The 24,896-nt window shown below is 36.0% G+C and overlaps 1 non-coding gene and 1 pseudogene across 1 annotated transcript; one reads left to right on the top strand and one right to left on the bottom strand.

Moving 5' to 3' along the window:
• Positions 1 to 5,579: 5,579 nt before the first annotated feature.
• On the top strand, positions 5,580 to 5,743 carry LOC111472147. Its single transcript, XR_002715356.1, has one exon. It is a non-coding gene; the product is annotated as a U1 spliceosomal RNA (small nuclear RNA).
• Positions 5,744 to 20,230: 14,487 nt separating this feature from the next.
• On the bottom strand, positions 20,231 to 23,716 carry LOC111472118 (annotated as a pseudogene).
• Positions 23,717 to 24,896: the final 1,180 nt, after the last annotated feature.

Here is a 24,896-nt window from a genome sequence, read left to right on the forward strand (position 1 = left end):
TTGAAAAAAAAAAAAAAAGAGAGAAAAAAAAAAGATAATAATAATAATGGGTAAATAATAATAATAATAAAAAAAAAAAAAGTAAATTATCGACTCTCTTTCCACCTTCCCTAAATATCTCCCCAACACCTCATAGAACTGCAAAATGATCTGCAAGAAAAAGAAACGAAACAGAAACAAAAAAATGACAGATTTTGGGAAGGGAAAAATCGGACCAAGAAACAAAAGAAAAATATCAGATTTTGAGAGAGAAAAATTGGAAATGGCTTCACTTCAAGCAGATTTAATAGGGAGGGAAAAAGATAGCAAAGTTATCTGTAGGTTAGATCTCCTTTTCTTTTATCTTTTGCAAGAGATAGAAAAGTTATCTTAGATCTCTCTTTCAATTATTTAGATTTTAGACATCTTATCAAAAATCAAACGAAAATCGCCAAAAGTACATAATTAAAAAAAAAAAAAAAAATCCTTCGTGATAGTTTTAGGAAAGAAAAGAAAAATCAAAATCCTTTATTGAATTAATTAGAATCAAATCTCCTCCTCCATTACCCAGTTATTTAGATTTTAATTAGCAGTTAGAAATCGTGTCAGATTTTTGAATGATATCATAGATCTTCTCCTTTATACAATTATTTAGAATCTAAACTGCTAACAGATTTAAATAGAGAAGAAAGAATTAAATAGGAAGAAAAGAATTAAACAAGAGGTTTGAAAAGAATTAAACAGAGAAATGTTTTAAAGAATGGAAGAGAGAGAGGTAGAGGAAAATATATATATTTAATTAAGTAAATATAGAAAAGAAAAGAGAGAGGTAAAGGAAAATATATATATTTAGAGAAAAGAAGAGAGAGACCGTGGACGAGGAAAATGGAAGATTTGGTGAGCAAACAATTTGACAAAGTAAATCTAGAGAGTAAAAAGGATTACTAGAAATATATGTATTGGTTCATATAGGTTGGTTTGGATACAAAGAATAAAATCGAACTTGATAAATTGGTGATACCAGTTTAAGATAATTAGGTAAGTGGCCTTACAATAGGATAGGCTAAAAATTGTATGAGTTACAATGATGTATGAACTATGTCGTACAATGCGGTATATGAGTTATGATGATGTAAGTTATGATGATGTGTGGGTTACGATACTTGATGATGTGCTCAGTATATATATATTTTGATGAATGTCGTACTTGATATGTTTGATGCACTTTGTGGCAATATGATGAGTATGATGATTGCTTGACGTTTACCTTAATATGATGATGTTTTCCATATTAAGCATACTATATGATGATGAGTGTCATATTGCATCATGTCGTTAGATCGACATAGGACACAAACCTAAGAGCGTGAAAATGATATTAATATAAATATCCACGAGTATGTGTTACCTAGAGTAACAAAGAGATGAGACTAGAGGGTTGTGTCAAAAGAGACATTATGATGGATTTAGAGGGACCTCATGAGGAGCATGAATGCGCACAGGTGCGAATGCACACAGATGAGGGTGTTCGTGAGGCGCATGACACTATGGGGTTTCGCTGACCTCCAGACGTCACTATAGATTAGCTTGACCAAAGGGTCCAGGGGGTGTGCGAGCGCCCTAGGGATTTACACTCGTACGTGTGAGTCGTGTATAGGGAAGTACTACACATCCAATTTGTTCGAGACTGGAGGCCACCCCTAAGATGATTAGAGATAGGTTCCTAAATCATGATTGCATGTGTTTGCATTTGCATGGCCCCTATAGTGGGGCTACTTACTGAGTATTCTTTGAAATACTCAGGCCGTGTGCCACATCATTTTTCAGGTAAAGGCAAGGTGCACTTGTATGGAGGACGGCGGCATCTGAAGCAGAGACTGTGACACGTGCATAGGGTAGACTCATATTTAAATTCTTAATTTTAAGTTATAATAGGTTGTTTTGCATTCAATTGTTTTAAATTATTTTGTATTTTTTTTATTATCTCTAAATTTTAGTATTTTGTATTTAAACACGTAAGACATGGCTGTGTTTTCCAGAGAAGAATTGTTTTAAACGTTTTTTGAATTTTACATTATAAATGATGTTCATGTAAGTGTTATATTTTCGCATTATAGATGAGCATGAGACGTTAGTGGCGACTCTAGATATGTGAAAATTTAGGGTCGTTACATTTTTCTTGTACGCATGCATGATATAGTATGTGTTATTTTCAAGTGTTTGACGGTGTGTTCTCCCTATTGAGCATGCTTATCTGCATAAAGTTAGGGTGTTAGAGTTAGGTTGGCTAAACAATGACCTAGGTCAAGACACCTCTAGAAATATGAGCACGTTAGAATTGTGAGTGATGGTAAGAGGGTTTAGACCCTTGTGATCTCAGACTAAGAAAGACTCAAAGAACTAAATTATAACAGCAAGGAGTCAGAAGTCTGTGTTAAGCACTTAGATGCCTTATAAACCTAATAGACCTCTTCAGCTCCAAGACATGACCAAGGCGAAGTTTAAATTATGGATTATGCGCTTAGGTGATTGATAAGTATATCTCCCTAACAAAGCATGCATGAGAGAACTCAATTAAGATTAGGGTAGTACAACTAGTGCACTTTGCATGCTAACCTAGGTCAAAATGTTACCAGTAGACCCTGCACCCTAAGATGGTGTCTAGCTCTTTATGCACTTAGAGACTTGGATTAGCCTTGAAGAGTTAAACTCAAGCGTTCTGGAAATGAGATATGAGATTTAAACTACCTAGAACCCTTAAAAACCTAGTTAGCCTCCACAGTAGCTAACGACGACCAAGGTAGTTCCCTATCCACTCTAGTAATGAGCAAAGCACAAGCTGGCTAGGGTAGTGGGAGCTTAAACTTCGTGGAGTGGCTAGTGGTCTCCTAAACAGGACTAATGTGCTATAAACTCGTCCATGAGAGGGGAGTGTGGGACCACGTCGGATAGCCTAGTAGCTGGCTAGGACATAGGGATCGCATTTCCCAAGCTTAGGTGACTCTATGGTCTTGACGGATGGGCCAGCCAAACTCTCGTGGATGATGTTCAAACTAGAAATCACCATATTGTCTCATCAGCATTTTATGAGGTCTCTCCTCAATTCAGGTTGCCAATCATTCTCGGTATAAGCAAAATAAGCTACCAAGGTGAAAGAGTAGAAAAATTGTAGCAATTAGCAAGAGAAAGGTAGTCTCTAGGCCATTGACAGTTGGTACGGTGTCAAAAGAGTTTCCACTTCACTTTCAAGTCTGGTACCAGTACCATCGAACTAGGCCTAGACTGGTTAGGTGTGTGTGACTGATAGTTCAATTTGATTATCCTGAGCAGCATATTCGTCCTAAAAGGGGATGTAGAATTATGCAAGTAGTCTTAGAAGCTAGTAAGCACACGGGGGTTGCTCTCCCAACCTTGGGTGACTAGATGATCCTATCGGTACGGTTCACCAGCTAACCTCCCATGGATGATGAGAGCAAGCTAGCTCACACCATGTTGTCCCCACAAGAGAGAGTTTTACGAGGTAGTGCCTCAACCTAGGACACTAGTTACATTCTGCTTAGGCATAGCTAGCTACCCAAGTCTAAGAACACAAAAGTAGTTCACCTCAGAGATGAAATTTGTCGCCTAGAGACCTACGGTGCTAAAGAACTACACCCTATGTACCCAAAGTGGGTCAGTGATAATTAAAAGTACTGCTTGAAACTTCGAGCCACCCTAGATACTCAAGTAGTAGTAGAGAGTAGGTCTGAACGTCCTAGAGTCAAGAGTAAAGCCTATGGAGACCTATTTGGTTAAGGACGTGATGAGAGCCTACAAGTAGGTTGCTACTGAGTATATATATATACTCAGCCCTCTCCTCTTTCTTTTTCAGGTGTTAGCAAGCTACCAGTCGATGCGAAGGAGCGTTGGAGAGCTATGTAGTCACGGGGGGGGGGGTCGTTGAAGAGCATTAGTCCACTTCTACATTTTGGAGTCTTTTGTATTTTGTTTTATAATTGTATTCCCCGTTTGCAATTTTTGAACATCGTCTTATAATTGGATTTAATTTTGATGTTGTTGATTTTTTTTTAGTTAAATTTATTGAATTTTTATCTTTTATTTTTATTTGATTTTGCCTTCGTCTTTGTAGTCCCGATTCGAGATCGAAAATTGGGTCGTGACAAAAATATTGTAGCATCGAATTAATTACTTGACAATGCAAAACCCACCATGCGAAACCCACAATGCAAAAACCCTAATCGCTCCTTTCAAAAAATCAATCAAAAAATTGAGTACCTCAAAATCTAAAATTTTATGATTTAGATATTTTTCATTGGTGAGCCATTTTTGCAATATTTGACGAGCTTTTAAAAAGTTTTGATAACCTAATGTCTCATGCTATACTCTTCTTATATATACAAAAATTAGGAAGAAAAAAAAAATCCTATAGCTTTGAATCAATGACTTGAAAATATAAAACCCAAGTACATAAACCCTAATCATGCCATTTTCATAGATGATGAAAAAACTTAGTTCCAGTTAATAAGTTGAAATGTTATAGTGACATAAAAGTTAAAATTTGATGATTTTGAAATATGTTAGAATTAAAAACACAACTAATTTACTGTCGAACCATTTTTGCAATATTTTTTATTGGTTATAATTGACAAAACTTTGATGTGATCTTAAGCATTTCCGAAAACTTAATTTCTCATGAATAGTAAAAATAAGGAAGAGAAAAACCATGTACCATGAATTAATGGATTGTCAAATGCACATTAATTCCAAAAATCAATAAAAAAATCGAGTTCCAATTAATATTTTGAAAAGTTGACGAAAGAAAGAATTTGATGATTTTAAAACATATGAAAAGTAAAAGCACAAAAGAAAAAGAAAAAAACAATAGTTTCGCTGTTAGGCAATTAGGCAATTAAGCTAAAAACTCAGGACCTTAGAACCCGTTTTTTAAGACAGAATTTAAAACACTCAAAACCCTTAGAAAAAAGAAAAAAAAAACTAAGAATTTAAGAACTTAGAACCGTGAACAAAGGTCCTCCATATAAAATCATGTGCTTATAACTCGTGATAAGAACTTAAGGTCAATGGTTCTCCAGACAAGAACCAAGATATCATCCAGAAAAGAGTTTTGTACCTTAGCCCTCCCTGTAAACATGATTAAAAACTTACAATTAGGTCACTTACTAAGTCTAGGTCACTTACTAAGTCGTGTACTCACTCCATAGATCCATGTTTTCCATCTTTGTCAGGCAACTAGGAGCAGGAGCCATGGACGAACCACACCCACCAAAACTACTTTTGATGTTTTAAAATGATTTTGTAAATTGTTTCCTTATTTATGAAAATATAAACTCTATTTTGAATAAACACATTGTTCTCTAATATGTTCAAGGAAACTTTTAAGTTTGTGTTTGTTTTCCACTAAAATCTTTTAGACTTGTCTCATAGATCATTGAAGTTTCAATTTCGTATCAAATAAATCATTGAATTCATGGATTTGTTCTACTTTAATTTTTTTTTTTTAAAAAGACCCACATCGTTCAATTCAGCGGCAGGAAAGCCTCACACCACTATAAATAGAACACAGTATCGATCCAAGAAACTTACTTACCTGGACGGGGTTGATGGGCGATCAAGAAGGCCCATGGCCCAGATTGGTGACTTCCATTGCACACAAAGGAGGGGTGCCCATCTAAGGTCTGCCCAATGCGGCAGAGCCTACGTCATTATTTGTGGCAGCGGGGGCCTGCGTTCGCGCGGCCCCTTCCAATGCATCAGTTTCAACCATTCTTGCATATGTCAATCTCCATATGAACAGGAGTGCATATGGTTATTATCTTTACTTCCACACTAATCTATAAATAATTACAAACCAGGTGAGTAGTTCCTACTGTGGGTTGAAAATGAGTAATTTTATTGTGGAGTCGCTTGGTAACCCCTTGGTAGTGTAACTTAGAAAACACCGCAATTTCCATAAAGAGATTAGAAAACACCGCAACCCTTGGTAGTGTAACTTAGAAAACACCGCAATTTCCGTAAAGAGATTAGAAAACACCAATTTCCGTAAAGAGATTAGAAAACACCGCAATTTCCGTAAAGAGATTTGAGACTACCCGAGTAGATGTTAGAGGGAAGAGAGGGAAGGAAAACCAAATCCAAATTGAGAGATGGGATAAATTCAAGATTTTTCCTTTTTAATTTAAAAAAAGTCTTGGTATATTCTAACCTTCCATTAGGTATATCTTTCTTAAAAGATTTTACAATGATGTCATTGAAGAGTTTCTCTTAAAAGGTATCAAATAAGACTTACCGGATCAACTTGAACAATTACCTAGTTGTTGGGTTGATACATTTTTTACCATACATATATTTTTTTAAAAAATATCCAAGTTAATTCTTCCAAGTGTTTCTTCTCCATAAATATTACGATGATAATAATGATCTAAAACATGTCCATTCAAATTTAATTTACTAATCAAAATTTAAAATTCTCCCATTTTCATCTTGAACTCACTTTGCACTCAAAGGGTCATCATAAGCTAGCAATTTTGAGAGCACCTACTTTAAGTAGGTTGAATAATCTTAATCTTACCACTTGTAAAGACTTTGTAAGCATAGCAATAAGCTTCTTTTCTTATGTCATTTTATCTAGTTTCACTTACTTCTTCATCGCTTCATCTCTCATGAAATGAAACTTAACAATAACATGTTTCATCGGTCACGGTATAAAGGGTTTCTTTTTAAAACCGTAAGAGCACACTCGTGCATATTAAGTTCTACACGATATATCTGCAATCAACTAGTGTGAAATATTTTGTGAATCAATCAGATTCATTTATACATGATTTAGTTTTTGAACAATTAATTAATCACGGAGCATTCTCGGTTAAATTATTAATAATGAAACATTTTTAAAAGAAGTAATTAGTAGTGGAGAGTTTTTAGAGAAGTTATTAGTTGTTGAGCATTTCTAATAATAAAATATTTGTAGGAGAAGTTTTTAGTAATGGATTTCTAAAAGGAGTTATTAGTTGTTGAGTTCTAGGAGAAGCATTAGGAGTGGAGCATTTTTGAAGTCATTGAGAATTTCTACCTAGTGGATCAATGGTAGTAGAAGTTATTAGGTGTGGAACCAGAATTGTTAGTGTATTTTTTTCTTTATATAGCCATTAGAAGTAAGTTTTATTCTGAATAAAAAAAATATAAAAAAAATGAAAAGGATTGTGATTGAAGTAATTTAGTACAAATAAACTTTAGCCCAAGTTATTGGGAATACTTATTTCATTTTTTTGTGGGTGTGCGCTTTGAATCTATGATGCTGAAACAATTGTTGTCACCGCATAAAATCTTCGGAAGAGTAACTACGTAGCATGTAATTAAGGCACATGGGGTAAGGGACAACATGGGTAGACTGAGCAGCTTTCAAGCACATGGAGACGCTCCACTAGACATTGACTATATGGTTTTTCTTGTGGAAGGGTAGCCAGTTAACCTTACACAAATGTGTTCATATGAGATGACATTCTATCCTATGAGATGTGATGAGGTCACACCTTAACTAGGATACCAAACGCTCACTGTTGAGGCAACATAAACGTATTTAATCAAAAAGAACATAATAGTAATTCACCTCAGAGATGAGACTTGTTGCTCGACAGATCCACAACGTCAACAAAATGGTGAACCATCTCTTTTGTACTCACACTGGGTTCGTGAGCGGCTAAAGTACCCCTTGGAACTTCAAAGTACCCTAAATACTCAGATAGTAGTAGTACACCCAAATTTCCAAGAGCCTAGAGTAGAGCCCAGGAATACGATACTAGCTTTAAGTTTTCTATGAGAGCCTACAAGTAGGTTGCTTGCTGAGTATTTATACTTGCCTCTTTTTCCTTTCTTTTCAAGTGTTGGCAGGTTTTTGATTAAGGTGGAGGAGCGTTCCAAAACATGAGATCACAGAGAGATCGTTTTTTATGTCAATTCGTTTTTATATTTTATGTCTTTTTGTAATTTTGTTTTGCAGTTATATCACAAACTCATTTCTCCTTTGTCAGAAATTTGAATTGCACCTTCTCATAATTAGATTTTATTTTGTATGGTTGTGTGGTATGTTTATTTTAATTTGATTTAAACTTTACACTATTTTTGTGTTTTATTTTATTTTCTTTTGGATTTTTTTTTTCTATTTTCATTAGGGTCAAATTTTTGAAGTCTAAAATTTGTAGGTCGTGACATGCACACGCTCCAAGCTTGCCACGTGGTGTGCACGGTTTAGCTACTACAAATTTGACGAAGTGCGTTCATTCTTCGATGAAATAAGATTGTTTTACGATTAACATCATTGCGACACATTCTGCAAACAAACAACACTTTTGAGACGGATTGGATTTAGCGGGCAGTCGATTCGCAGTTTGATTTCTCGGGTCGAACTGCTTAGTGGGTCGTGCGCGCCTACTACTTTCCTTGGCCAGCTGCACAGTACCACCCTATGCTTGACTGTGATCCATCGGTTGCCCACCGCATCCAATGGCTCATGCCTACCGTGTGTCACCTACACATTTGGGACGATGTCAAACTTACGAGTTTCATTTTAGGTTTTTAATTCTTTTTTATTTATTAGAAGATTTTCATAACTTCCTCCATATAACTTGAATCAACTTAGTTACTCTTAATCCCTCGCTTACAAACATACCAAACTTGTACAACTTTAATCCCTCTTTATAGAGATATTTTGTTCCTAACTTATAATCAACTATGGAATGACATAAATACGTCTAAAAATAGTCCAAAACATATTTCCTGAGTGTTATCTCGCCTTCTACAAGCATTCTCCAAGATCGAGTTTCCTGAAAAAAAGAACAAATATAATTAGTGGCCCCTGAATTCAGTATCCAAGTTGAATGATCATACTCTACTAAACATATTTCTACTAGTAAATCATATTTACTTTGTTGTGCCTTTTCAGCTTTCTTCTCTGCAAGGTATTTTGAACAGTCATTTTTCCTATGCCCGTTTTCATTGCAAAAGAAACATTTTTCATAATCTTCATTTTCAATCTTGCGTTAGCAGTCAATAGGAATCTTATCTTTCCCCTTACCCTTTTTGTCATATGCATCCCAAACTGTTCGATTTGCATTTGAGCCGGGGTTTAAGGGACATTCCTCAGCTAAAACAAACGTCAAATCATCATTTGCAAGTATTGTGTTTAGGTTTGATTTCCTTGTTGCGTAATTGTCGCCATTTAATTTTTCAGAAGCGAGTAGTTGTACTATTGAGCTTGACATGCTTAGATTTAAAACAAATTCTATTAGTGAATTGACTTAATCCTTTGATTTTTTTTAAATCCAATCCGATTTAGCAAATGTAATAATGTACCCAAAAATTATTAATTTGCAACGATACTTTAGTGAGTTAGAGCAACTGCTACCGAGGGGCAGTCAATCACTCCTTCACTATATCAATACATTCTTGACTTAAACACTAATCTCAGAATAACTCTTATTCCTATAGTCTTTTAGTTATTGTCACTTTGGTCAAGAATGGTAGTTCTTCGTAAGTGTGACCCGCCATTTTCAGACCTCAGAGATCGGCCCCAATAATGTTATCGAATGAAAAAACCAAAGTTGGGAATGGACCTAAGAAATCCTATCCATTTCTGGAGTTTGTATTGTTCCGACTCTATGTTACGACCCTCCGAATGGGTAGTTTCTCTAGGGCAACATGCAGGCGGAACATGGAAATCTCACGGTGTATCCTAGTGGTGGAGACCATAGGATATATTTATATACTTCCTTCTCCCACTTACTATAAATACTTTCTCTATTCACCTTGTTACGGACTCATGCAAATATCTTCCGAATGGAGGCCGCTCCCAAGGCGACACGAGGTCGAGCATGAATCTCACAGTGTAAATTTTTCAGAGAGCGTAAAAAGAAAATGATGTATCTCATATACCTCTTTCCTCCCACTAAGTATTTTAGACGGTTTACTCATTACTTAGGTATATTCTGGCTAATTAAATATAATCTAAGTCTAGGTGATTTTTCAAAAACTTACATCACTCACGCATGCTCATAAAACTGGGCTAACTAAGCTCAAGTACTGGTCTGATCTCTAGGTAGTAGGTGTTCTGTAAACCGTCAACTTAAGTACCTCCAGCCTTAAACAAGATCGTGCTAGGTAAACTTTCTTGTAACTGCAATTTTACAAGATATCGACCTATTTTAACTATTAAAATTGATTGTGCTTGGTTCTTAACCCTAAGTGGGCATGCACTTATCTTTATTATAGATTTTAACGTCTATCTCATTTTATGACGTTGAAAATAACCTATAATATGTATCTAACATGCTTTATATAACAATTATATAATCATTCATTCCATGCAATAATATAACAATTATATAATCATTCATTCGATGCAATAGTATAACAATTTATATCAATCACTCATGGAACCCTAAACATGCATACTATAGATTATAACACTTATAACATACTTGTAATGCATGAAACATGCTTAGACTATGGTGAGATTTTAAATCTATATCATACTTTATGCATATATATTTTCTATTTAATTAAAACATACATTCACAATGCATAATTAATTAAACATACTAAAGTGGTCTGATGTTGGCATTTTAAAGCAAGTAATTAACTACATTAATAATTTGAAATTAATGTGAACCGCTCCCGAGGTTCACAAACCGGCAAACCAACCCTTAGAAACATTGAATCGGACCCCAACCAGCAGAAAAACACCAAAACCGCCTCTTCCATCTTCTTCTTTGGTTCAACTTGCTTTTGTTTCCATTATCGATCAATTACAACTTAAAATGGACTCTAATAACTCCATAAAAATTACATACCTTTCTTCACTCATTAAAGCCCATACACATTAGGCCAATTATAATAATTGTATCAAAAGGGAGCATAAAAAAAATGTCAAAACAATAAACATCCACTTTAGAAACCACAAAATTTCATTCATGAAATGGTACCCACCATGCTCAAATTAATGTAAATAAAGTGCCTAAAACTTGCTTTGATATCAATTGATGAGGTTAATATAACATATGCGAAAACAATTTAAATCTTAGGCACTCTAAGTACATCAATTATAATAAATTAGCCATGTGCTACTGTAATAGTGAGGTCACTTACTATTTTTTTAAATACTCAAGTCATGTGCTATCAACATTTTTCAGGTTAAGGCAAGGCATTCCTGTACCGCTGATGACGACATCGCAATTCGAGACCATGATACATGCATAGGGTAGTGGTATTTATTTTCTTAGACTTAGGCTAGAATAGGATGTTTTTAATTTAAATGTTTATTTATTTCATTTAACCTTTTGTTGTGTTGTTGTAAAGGTGTTTTCGAAACACGTAAGTTCATGGCTGTGTTTTAAGACAGGTTACGTTTTATGAAATTTAAATGAATTCTTTTCGCACTTAATGTTCATGATATGTATACAGTAGCGACCTTAAATTAAGTAGAAAAATTCAGGTCGTTACATTATCACAATCTCAATCTAAACAGATACATAATCATTCATATCTAGATTCCATTGATTTTTTTAATTATTTCATTTCCATGGTTTCCATACTCATATGCTACTTGCGGCTAGCTAAGTTTACCGGTATGGTAGCATGCATGTTTATTCCAAGCGGTTCCTACAAGTACTACTCGTGGGAATCCAAATGGCTACTTACATGGTTGACGCGTGTCTTTTCAAACTCGAGTTTCTTGAGGGAGAGGATTCCAAAAATTATGAAATTTACTTGACAAGTCCTATTTCACATAATAATAAGGTAGTATCGAAATAGGGATGAAAAACAAGCAAACAGAGGCGGAACGGAAGGAATAATATGACTCACGCGCCTACACGCACATCACACGCGCTCTGGAGGGTCCCTACGTGCGACTTCCATGCGCGGCTTTCCACACAATCGTGGTGCAGACGGTCGGGTCAGAGCGTCTGTTCAGTTTGTGCGTTCCCAGGTCGCGTGCGGAGCGTAGATTTGGACTCGAGCCGACTCGAATCCGCGTGCCTAACACGTGTCGCCTTGTGTGCGGGGCACGCCTCACAAGTCGGAATGCACTGTGTGTCTAACACCGATTCCGCCGCGCTTCTCCATACGCTAGTCGACGCGTGGCGGCGTCCCTTCTCTCTTCTGCGTGTGTTTCAATTTCCAGATCGTTAGGTGTTTTTGTATTTTCAATCTATTTTCTTTTGATTTTTTTTTATCTTCCAATCCGTAATCCGAATCGACAAGTTTTCTTCAAAAATATCGTAGATCTCATATTCTCGTCAATATATTTTTCCTATATTTTTCTGGTAATCACAGATCTTATTATTCGAGTCAAATCTAGAGAAAAACTTGAGTTTTTATCGAAAATCACGTTTTCTTGAAACTCCGATTCAAATGCAAATCTTCCATTTTCACTTTGAAACTTGAAAAGATCATAGTGCTGAAGGTAAAAGTCCAAGAATCAACAAAAAAAACGCTGCTAACTCATGAAAACTTCGATAAACATCTCGATCTAGACATTTGCAAACTAACCTTAAGTTCTTAGACGTTTTTTGAAGAAATAAGAAGGTGCGATTCGTGAGAGCACCTTGCCTCGGACTGCTGATGGTTTAGGTTGAGGATTCTCAGATCTCCGGTGTCCGATGTCGTTTTAGATCAAATCTTCTCCTCTTGCCTCAAAACCCTAACCTCTTTTCTTTCTTCTTTCTCCTCTCTTCTTTCCCCCATAATGGTTTGACCAGTACGCTAATAGACCCCTAATTAGGAAAGATGGGTCAAAATGACCATTTTGCTTTTAGCTCAACTTTGACCGAATTTTCTAAAAAATTCTTTACTAAGGGATTTTTCTAAGCATTTTTCTGTTCGTCTTAAGATTCGGCCTCTAAGTCTATCAATAAAATTGCTTAAAGGAATAAAGGAAAAATTGGATACTTAATTTATCAACATCTGTTTTTCGTTGTGGAACATCCTCTTGTCCATTTTTCTTGCTTAAGTTGCTACCTGTCAAATCAATCCAAAAGAACACCTTAAGTCTTTCTAACCCAGTCCATTCGGGTTTCCGTTTTCTCCGGTGGTAACTCTACAAATTCATTCTTAGATGTTTTGGAGGTTTATTAGGTTCTTTAGGGCGTCTAGGTGGTTTAAACTTTATCTCTTATTCTCAAGATTTTTAGGACTACCTCTTCGAGCTGATCCACTATCTAAGGTGTATACATCTATACTTATGATCGTCCCTCACAATCCTAGGGTGCAGTGTTTACTGGAAACGTACTAACTTAGGTCAACTCGCAACCTCTCTAGCTCTAGCGCCTTAGTTATAACTTGGTTCTCTTATGCATGCTTTTATTGGGAGATTATCTGATAAGACAATCCTAATCCTCAGCCTAACGATCCAAGTTTTTTTTTAGAGCAAGAATCCTTGAATCAAAAAAATTAACGATCTCCTTACACAAAATTTGTATCAACTAAGAAATAAGACTAAAATTGGATTATCACTTAAGATCAAAGATCTTGAAGCAAGATTTGGAACTTTATTCTAAATCGAGTCACTCCACAATAGTACTTGATTAAGGCTGGATTGAATAGCTCGAATGCAATCTACTACAAGAATTGCTTAAAACTTGGAAATGACAAAGATGATATACAAATTTCTAAGGGTAGAAGTCTCAATGTCATGACCCGATTTTCGAGGCTTCGAAAAATCGAATCATGACTAAAATGACGAAAGCGAAAACAAATAAAATTGAAAATAAAATAAAATAGAAGATAAAAATTCAATAAAATTTAAAAGAAGAAAAGAAAGTCAAGGACACAAAAGTTAAATATAAAATTAAGGTCAAATGTTACAAATTGAAAATACAAATATACAATAAAATACAAAAGACTCCAAATGTGAAAACAGACTGACGCTTCGAAACAACACCCCTTTGAGACAATACAGTTCTCGAACACCTCCTCGCCTCGACTTGTAGGCTCTTTTCGCATCCTTATCTTAGTAGGCATCCACGGTCTTATCTCTGGGTTCTAGTGAGTGCAAATCAAGCTACAACTCTCTTTTTTGTATCTTAGGAGACTTGTCCATCTTATGCAGTGAAATGTTTAGTGTCCCGAGGTGAGGCGCGACCTCACAAGTAAATTTGAGGGGATCATATGGCTGGATCTGAATAAGTAACTCTGTCTAAACATCATCCGTGGAGGTTAGTTGACAACCCTCCCACCGGGACCTTACATCCACTAAAATCGGGGGTTATGATCCCCTGTGTGTCGGTCAGCTACTAAATCATCCTACGTGGTTCTACATTCTCCCGATCAGGGATGAGTTTCTATGGCCCAGGGGTCCTGTTTAAAAGACTCCTTAGCTATCACACTTCCCTCTCCGGATCTGCCTAGCTCAACAATCTTAGTACCAGAGTTTTGTCTCGACAGTACAGTACCGGAGTAGAGAGGGAAGTGAAGGTTCTGGTGATAGTATCCACACTGCTCAACTCTAGCGGACTACCTACAATTACCGTGGTGTCCTACTATAGTCTTTCTAGGGTGGACTGAGGTGGCTTAGACCTGGATTCATTCATCTCTTGGATTCTCGTGCAAGGTCTCACAAACCTGTCATGATTTGAATACTGGGTCTGGGTCCGCTGACACTCGTCTCGCGGGCCTAAATGCACGGTATTTTTGAGGTATCTCCATTATAGGGTTTTATTTAGCATACTTAATCTCAAGCGCCCTAGTCTAGGCTCGTAGTTTCTTCCTATTCAACAAGAAAGATAACACAAAGCAATCATTCATTGAAGTTAATGTGCAACAATTCATGCAATATTAACAAACATGCTCAACGGGAAGATAATGTCCATCTTCACCCGGAGCGCAAATTTCACAAGTTTTCCTTCCTCCTCACGCATACATACAATATCACAATCTCAATCTAAACAGATACATAATCGTTCATATCTAGATTCCATTGTTTTTCTTAATAATTTCATTTTCATGGTTTCCATACTCATATGCTAGGTTTGACTAGCTATGTTTATCGGTATGGTAGCATGCATGCTTATACTAAGCGGTTCCTACAAGTACTGCTCGTAGGAATCCAAATGGCTACTTACATGGTTGACGCGTGCCTTCCCAAGCTCGATTTTCTTGACGGAGAGGGTTCTAAAAATTCTGAAATTTCCTTGACAGGTTCTATTTCACATAATAATAGGGTAGTATTGAAATTGGGATGAAAAACAAGCAAACAAAAGGCCGAACGAAAGGAAAAATGATGACTCACGCGCCTACATGCGCATAACACGTGCTCTGGAGGGTCCCTACGTGCGACTTCCACGTGCGGCTTTCTGCACAATCGCGGTGCAGACGGTCGGGTCTGAGCGTCTATTCAATTCATGCGTTCCCGGGTCACGTGCAAAGTGTTGGTTCGAACTTGGGCCGACCTGAATCCACGTGCCTAACGCGTGTCGCCTAGCGTGCAGGGCACGCTCACCATCCGGAATGTGCCATGTGTCTAACATCGGACTCCGCTGCTCTCCTCCGTACGCCGACCGATGCGTGGCGGCGTTCCTTCTCTCTCCTGCGTGTTTCAATTTCCAGATCGTTAGGTGTTTTTGCGTTTTCGATCTATTTTCTTCAGATTTTTTTATCTTCCAATTCGTAATCCAAATCAACAAGTTTTCTTCACGAATATCTTATATCTCATATTCTACTTCTTTAATATATTTTTCCTATATTTTTTCGATAATCGTAGATCTTATTATTCGAGTTCGAATTTGGAGAAAAACATGAGTTCTTACTAAAAATCACATTTTCTTGAAACTCTGATTCGAAAGCAAATTTTGGCCACTTTCACTCCGAAACTTGAGAAGATCACATTGTTGAAGGTAAAAGTCCAAGAATCAACACAAAAACGCCGCTAACACACGAAAACCTCGATAAATATCTTGATCTAGACATTCGCAGACTAACCTTAAGTTCTTTGACGTTTTTTAAGAAGGAAGGTGTGATTTGTGAGAGCACCATGCCTCAAACTACTACTGCTGATGGTTTAGGTTGAGGGTTCTCAGATCTCCAGCGTGGTTTTTAGATCAAATCTTCTCCTCTTGCCTCAAAACCCTAACCTCTTTTCTCTCTTCTTTCCCTCTCTTCTTTCTCTCTCTTTCTCGTTATGAGCTAACCAATCTGATCCCTAAGTAATAGTAGGGCAAAATGACTATTTTGCCCTCACCTTGAGCGTTATTTTTTTTTTTTAAATTCGGTGCTACACTCAACTTAAAAGCTCAATTTCATTAATAAAAATTCTTATTTTTACATGCTAATTTGTGGGTATTTATAGTCTCCCAAACAAACTTAACTTTCAACTCGATCATGATTGGTAAGAACTCCTCACCCTTCAAATATCCACTAAAAAAGTTATGACTATTTTGACAAATAACTTCCCACCAACTACTAAAAAAAATTATCAAAACCCTAAACCCTAAACCCTAAAAGTTATGAAATTAAAATAATAAATAAAGTTTCCTAAACCCTAAAAGTTATGAAATTAAAATAATAAATAAAGTTTTCAAAAAAATTATCAAACAATTGCTATTTATAGAAACCTCATCATCCACTCTAACCTTGCAAAATGTTCACCTCTCAATCTACAAATGGCCTGTCCTCAATCAAATTGGTTCATCCACGCCTATCCAATTTTGTGGATGAAGAATGAGTGCTTATTGAATTTTCTTGTACTTGGATTGTGTAATAGGTTTAGATAGAATATTTGAAACACAATGATCATTATTATTATCCTACCAATCACCTAAAGCATTGTGTACATAATTTAAATATACTAAATAGTTGTGCAAGCTTATTTTCTATTAATCATCTAAAGCACTAAAAATATTAACTAAAACATTCCTCCAAAGAATCAAGCAGATGAGCTCAAACGAGAAATAACATCTATCAATTGCTCCAATCACAGATCACAATGGATTGCCATCCTCCTTTCTAACACACCAAGTTTAACCTTTCCATCCTTATTAAACTTTTATTAGGTTTTCACATACCTATAATTAGGAAATGTAGGTCAAAATGACCAATTTCCTAAAATTTTCACTATTTTCTTTCATTTATTTTTTGAGTTCTTAGTTTTTTTTTTTTTTTTTTTTTTTAAAGTATTTTTCTTCAACATATTTTAAAATTTTAGTTTCTAAGACCATCAATAAAGTCCCATAATTTTGAACTTAAAAAAAAAATGGATAAATTAATCCTCGTTAGGACTAGTGTGTTAGACTTTCATGCTGAAGACACCATTGTCATTCATGAGGACTCTAGATACCCAGACTAGCTAGGTCTCCAAGGAATCGTGGAGATTGAAAGTAGAATCTTGTTATTTGATGAGTTTTCAAAAGTACAACCTGTCATCTTTTGACGATAGGAAAGTTAACCTAGTAATAATTGAGGCATGGTTGGCGGCTATAAAGATGGCCTTCCAATATATTAACTGCCCGGATGAGTACCAAGTGCACTATGCCATGTATAATCTGAAAGACAAGACACATTTCTGGTAAAAGAGCATGAAAAAGACGCTTAGTCCATTAGATTAACAGACACCATTTGCCAATTAACAGACACATTTCTGGCAAATGATGTGGTCTCAATTTAAAAAGTGTACTTCTTAAAGTGCTACATTATAGTGGCAAGATATAAGAAATAGATTGGTTTTCTAGAACTGAAGCATGGAGATGGAGAGGGATCCATCGAAGTATATGACATGGAGGTTTTCTCTAGAGCTTGTGGACATAGAAAAGAAGACGCATACAATTTATCTTAGGTCCAAGGGACATGTTATAACTTAGGCTTCCTCTAATGATTCTGAACCACTGCGTATTGTTATCTTGATGGATATGGACAAGCATAAGGTTAAGCAAACAAATTGTGCAAGCACCCTCAAAATAGAGGAGGAGGTCAAACAAGAACCTCTCTAGGTCATAATGATGTTTTTAGTGAATAACATTTTATTATGAGAAATAGAAATAGAATTGGAATCGAAGGTGTTCTCATTGATATTGATAACTCTCTAAAAGTAGAGTCATATTAAGTCTTTGCAGTTAATATTGCACTCTTATTCACCATTTACTAATTTATTATCCCATTTATTCTACTTAGTGAGTATGAAATCTTCTATTATCGTCCAACCTGAAAAAAATATAATTTGGCATAAATCAATCTTAATTGTATATTTAATTGAATTATGTGGTAAAATTTCACATATTTATGCTAAACACGTGGGAGTAGCAAATTTGAAAACAAATGGGGGATGACATAGAAATTATAAATTCACGTCAGCATTCCAAGTGGGTCATTGACTACCCAATGAGAAACATACTATGTGGACTATTTATTCCTTTTCAGCCCTAAAGGGGAACTCATACTCAGTAGAAAAGGAAAAGGAAGACCAAGAGGAGGAGAGCCACACTTTGGGGAGAAAAATCGAATTACACAGCAGCAGCCTCTGCCGCAGTAAACTACTGTGAAACTAGAGAAGAAGAAGAAAACCCTAATTCAGCAGCTGTTGACAGCAGAAGGAAAAGGAGACCAACAATGATTGATTAGGGCAAAGAGATGGACGTGAGAGCTTAAGAGAAGGGAACTTCCATTGACGAACGGCAACAAACCGAGATAACTCTCTATTTCCTTATATTCTTTCCTTATTCCATCTATTTTACATGATGAAGATGCGGATTCCTCTGTTTAATTTAGTTTGTATGGAGAGCTAAACTTAATAGGGCAGGCGAGAGAGTTTTATATAGTTTAAGTATGTTGACGGTATGATTTTAGTTTATTAAAGAGTTGTTAATGATTTACATGTATGTTTAGTTAGCTACTTTACATACGTAGTTGTTCTCTTATTTAGGAGAAGAGAGGGAGCAATGAAATCCTCTTTAACACTCTAGTTTCATAGCAACGAGACTTGAAGGGTAATAGAAAGGTTAGAAATAATTCTTCTCCTAGCCTTGTTAATAGAAATTACAACTATTATGGAAATAATCACCATTCATAATCCTCGTAAGTGGGCTTGGGAATCTATTAAAAAAAGAACTAAAATCTACCCCAAAACTCAAACTTATCTATTTAATCTCTGTTAGCTAAACCTTCTTCGATTTTCTTATCATTTTTTATTTTTTGACAGTAGTGGCACTCTGTTTTAGTTTTGTTTAAGTAGTTAAAATCACCAACACCCATTTGAATGTTAAAAAAAAAACTCACTTAATTTACAGTAATAAAATTAACCGGAAAGATAGGTTCCCTGTGGAATTGATAATTTACTTATTACTTGCTATTGTGATAGTGTATATTGCACTTATTTTTGTAAATTTTACATCATTTTATTATATACATCTACAAGCGATTAGATAGATATTCATAAGATTTAAATAGGATACAAGCTAGAAACTAATACTTACAAATAAGGAAAATATAAACTAATTAAATATTGACAATATAATAAAATATACTATAAATCAAATCATAAAAGAGGGAATATATCTAAGATATATATCATAAATAATATATTTTTCAAATATTATATCTCAACACATTTTTTAACTATTCTAACTTTAGGTGCAAGCACAAGGTTGAGTTCTCAGCCAACTTAGGAGAGTGTTTTCAATGTGGCAGGTGCAAAACAAAAAAAATCAGAATTTAATATTTATGTTGTTTTATTATATGTATCCACATCTACAAACTAGTTGTTGATGACCACTAATAGAATTTAGGTAGGTAGTGTGATGGTTTCAAGACTCAGGAGAGAACCATATCTTGATAGACGGTAATGCTTGTGTAGTCACCTTTAAATCCTTGTCACGAGAGAACTTCACGTACTACAGGGTTAGCTTAAGGAGTACCATGAGAGTTATTACTGTACTAGCTGATTATCTACGATGCATGGACATTTTTAGCAAGTGTGGCAGATGAATGTTAGTTTGATTTTAAATTACACAAAATTTTATACCCATCCATTTGAAAGCCTTGAAATTTGAGTTGTGAAAACCACTTTTAAAATTATTCGATAAAAGATAGTGTTCGTTATGATCCTTGATTTGAAGCCTTCAAAATTGAATTGTGAAAATCGTTTTTGGAATTAATAAGATGGTGAGTTGATGACCTTGAATGTATGGTTGATGATAATTTTCTTTTTTTCAAAATATCAAACTGTTATAACACTAAGACTCACTAACAAAAATGATGCCTAATAAGTGTCTAGAATTTATAAACGTAATCCTTCAAATTTTTTATTAGTTTTAGTACTTTATTCTTGACATTCGAAAAACTATATGTACATTGATTTTTTTTTTTGTTTACCTGGCTAAAGTTTACGTAGCATGATATCAGTTCCATGTTGAGGTCTAATAGTTAAATTGGAGGTCGGAGCATGCGTATAAGACGAAGAAAGCTCAAAATAAAAATGTTGTAGAATCATGGATAGAGCAATTTTGGCCTCAATTATAGCAAAGTTCTGTCCGATGCATATGCGAGGACCCCATCCAAATGGGAAGAACCCAGCTTGATTTTGTGTCGCTTTTGAAACTCCCTCAGCAAATCTATCGGGATTAAACTCATTTGCATCATCACCCCATATCTTCTTATCACGATGGATAAGAACAATTGGAAAACTCAGCATCACTCCCGTTGGTAAACTCAATTTTTCAAGCTTTGTTTCGTTTTGAACGAGACGAGTAAGCAACGGTGCTGGTGGGTATAATCTCAGGACTTCGTTCAATATCATCGTAACCTAAATGTTGAGAATAAGATAAAAATTTAACGAATAAAATGAAAATGAAAATACATAGAAGAGAGTGTTACTCACAATTTTTAGGCGATTTAAACCATCAAAATCTGGTTTGTTGTTTCCAAAGACTTGTAGGACCTCTTCTCTTGCTCGATCTTGCCATTTTGTGTATGAACTCAATAAAACCATAGTCCAAACTAGTAGCATTGCTGTGGTTTCTTGGCCAGCAAGATAAAAGATTCTACATTCTTCTACGATGTCTTCGATACTCATTCCGACATCGTTGTTTCCGTGCTCTCGAATTTCTTTCAAATTTGATTCTAAGAGGATGCTTAATAGATACTTGCATAGCTTCACTTGCCATCATAGCCCTTTGCCTTTTGTTGATAACATCCAAGAGCAACGTTTTTAATTCTTTGCTTATCTTTTTCATTCTAGTGTTTGACTTTGTTGGTACAAACCTGCACAAACGTTATAATGAGATGTTAAAAGAAATTTTATAAATATTGCTTGTGTGAGATCGATTGGAGAGAGAAACGAGTGTCAGCGAGAACGCTGGCCTTAAAGGGCGTAGATTGTGAGATTTCACATTGGTTGGAGTGGGAAACGAAACATTTCATATAAGTGTGTGTAAACCTCTTTCTAGCAGACTCGTTTTAAAAACCTTAGAGGAAGCCCAAAACGGAAAGCCTAAAAGGGAGAGGCCAAAGAGGACAATATTTGCTAGTGGTTGGCTTGAGCTGTTATAAATGGTATCAGAATCAGACACCAGGCGGTGTGCCAACGAGGAGGCTAGGCCTTGAAGGGGGTGAATTGTGAGATCCCACATCGAATGGAAAGAGGAACGTGTGTCAGTGAGGACACTCGGGCCAAAGGGGGTGGATTGTTAGATTCTACATTGGTTGGAGAGAGGAACGAGTGTTAGCGAGGACGCTGGGTCTCGAAAAGGGTGGATTGTGAGAGGAACGAGTGCCAACGACGACGCTGGGTCTCGAAGGAGGGTGAATTGTGAGATCCCATATCAGTTAGAGAGGGAAACAAAACATTCTTTATGAGTGTGAAAACCTTTTCCGAGACACGTTTTAAAAATCTCGAGGAGAAGTTCAAAAGGAAAAGTCTAAAAAGGACTCATATTCATATTCATTTCTAAATTGAATTGAATTGTGCCTGAGTTCACCTCCATCCGGGTATGTAAACTGTAGATATAGATTGAACAACTAGATTCGTAAGTTGTTTTAGACGTATAAAGATCATTTTTCCTTCTTCGTAGCTGCTTCCAAATGCTGTTCGAGAAATCACATCAGCTGCCAAGTTTTCCAAATGAGGCATCACATCCAATTCATAATATCCATCTTTTGAGACCACTTCTTCCCATTTCCTAATCATCTCAGTGCAACTCTCACATATTGCAGGCACCATGTCCTGTATATAGCAATTTAAGCATATATATGAACAATTAGACTCGCAAAAATATTGTTGATCAAAGAATATAGAAGCAACTTCTAAATGTATGTTTAAAGAATCTAACATGGTTAGATGGATAGATAGTCGTGTAACAGCCTAACCCTACCGCTAATAGATATTGTCCTCTTTAAGCTTTCCCTTTCGGGTTTCCCCTCAAAGATTTTAAAACGTATATGCTAAGGAGAGGTTTTTATACCCTTATAAAGAATGTTTCATTTTCCTCCCAACCTACATGGAATCTCACAATCAAACATGTTTACAAGGGTACAAAAACCTCTCCTTAGCAGACATATTTTAAGAACATTGAGGGAAAGGGAAAGCCAAAAAAAAAAAACAATATTTGATGCTAGTGGTAGATTTGGGCTATTACAAACAGTATTAGAGCCAGACACCGGGCAGTGTGCCAGCAAGAACGCTGAGCCTCGAAAAGAGGTGAATTGTGAGATCCCACATCGATTGTCGAGAGGAACAAGTGTCAGCGAGAATGCTGGGGCACATAAGAGGTGGATTGTGAGATCCCACATTGGTTGGAGAAGGAAATGAAGTATTCTTTATAAGAGTTTGGAAACCTCTCCCTATCCAACACGTTTTAAAACCGTAAGGCTAACAACGATATGTAACGGGCCAAAACGGACAATATCTACTAGCGGTGAGCTTGAGCTGTTACAAATTGTTACCAATCGTATTGAAAGCAACAAGTATACAAAATTAAACTTATAAATACTAATTATGAGTTTATTTATTCAAGTTAAGTTTTGATATCCAATTACAAGAAGAAAGCATACCTTCAAGTGTTTGAAATGAAAGGCTGGATTGATTATCTTTCTATGCTTAACCCATTTGGGTCCTTCATGATTAGTAAGTCCATCGAAAAGCAACCTTGCAAGAGGGTTGATAGTCGGCTTTTGAATATCATGCATTAAACAAAGTGCAGCTTTGAGTTGATCGGGGTCCACGATGTGCACTCTTGGATATGGTCCAGTCCAAATGAATGAATTTTTTCCTGTATTTAATATAAACTAGAGAATATTTATTGTGGAGGGAAAGTTTTATATTTATAATTATTAAATAAATTACAAATAAAAAATAAAAAAAATAAAGAAAGAAGATATTTGATTTTAATAAAACGACAAACATCAAATATGATATCTATAGCACAAAAATTAAAGTTACCATATTTGTGGATGGTATGATTTATGGAGGGGATGACACGTGGAGAAATATCATGGGAGAAGTTCATGGGGCTGGATATGGCCTGCTCCCTCATGGCGGCTATGTCCTTCATGTCGCCGGAGAAAAGCCGGTAAGGATTCCCGGCGAAGCCTTGCTTTCTGAGGCACCTCTCAAGCTTCTTCGGCCTCAGCCAAATCCAGTTCAGAAATCTCCATCCCCATACGGCTAACCACACCACAACCACCGCCAAAATGGAAACCCTAATACTCGCCAATATCTCCATCTAAATAGAGAGATTTCTGAATTTTGTGCTTAGCAATGGAAGGAGGACTATGTTTGCTAATTTATAACCAAACAAAAGTGCATGCAAACAAATTTGATTCGTGAAATTACAACTTTATCCAATTAAGTCGAGTTTAATATCGTTCCTGTCTAGCCATGAGCTTGCTTGCTAACGAAACTAGTTGTAATGACTCAGGCTCACCGCTAGCAAATATTGTCTACTTTGGATTTTTTCTTTCGGGCTTCCCCACGTGTCTACTAAGGAGAGGTTTCCAGCTTTCCCTTTCGGGTTTCCCCTCAAGGTTTTTAAAACGCGTCTGCTAGAGAGGTTTTCACATCCTTATAAAGGGTGTTTCGTTCTCCACCCCAACCGATGTGGGATCTCACAATCCACCCCCTTTGGGGTCCAGCGTCCTCGCTAACACTTATTCCTTTGTCCAATCGATGTGGGACTCCTACCAAACTAGCCCCCTTCGAGGCCAGCATCCTTACTGACATACCGTCTTGTGTCTACCCCCTTCGGGGCTCAGCCTTCTTACTGACACATCACCCAGTGTCTAGCTCTGATACCATTTGTAATGGTGCAAATCCACCACTAGCAGATATTGTCCTATTTGAGCTTCCCTTTCGCGCTTCCTCATAAGGTTCTTAAAACGTGTTTGTTAAGGAGAGGTTTTCACACCTTTACAAAAGGTCTTTAGCTCTCCACTCCAATCGAGGTGGGATCTCACACTAGTCACATATATAGCGTGATCGGTCTCTTAAATTCTTGTTTTTTATGTTTAAGTCACACGATTTGTAAACGTTTTATGTAAGAGGTGACGTTTCTTATGGTGTTTAATTGATCGTAAGGAATCTATTAAATTTGAACTTCTTTTGTAGACATATTAGATTTAGGTATTTTCTTTAGTGGTCGTAATCACCTTATCAAATAGATTTAGAAAGAAGATAAGGATAAAAGTCTGTGTGGCCTATTTTGATTGTGAACTATGTGGTTGTGGCCTATTACTTTATTTTTTTATTTTTTTCGTACTTGTCTCTAATTTGTTGAATTAGATGTATGTCGTCAGTGATTTCATCATGTTATACCATGTTATGGTATATTATCTTGGACTTCATTTTTTTCATTTTTTATTTTTACGTAATAGGTTAAGGATATAAAAATAATAAATAAATAATTGTGTAAGAAATTTTTGGTTAG

Source organism: Cucurbita maxima, unplaced genomic scaffold (assembly GCF_002738345.1).
Source record: "Cucurbita maxima cultivar Rimu unplaced genomic scaffold, Cmax_1.0 Cma_Scf00065, whole genome shotgun sequence".
Lineage (NCBI taxonomy): Eukaryota > Viridiplantae > Streptophyta > Magnoliopsida > Cucurbitales > Cucurbitaceae > Cucurbita > Cucurbita maxima.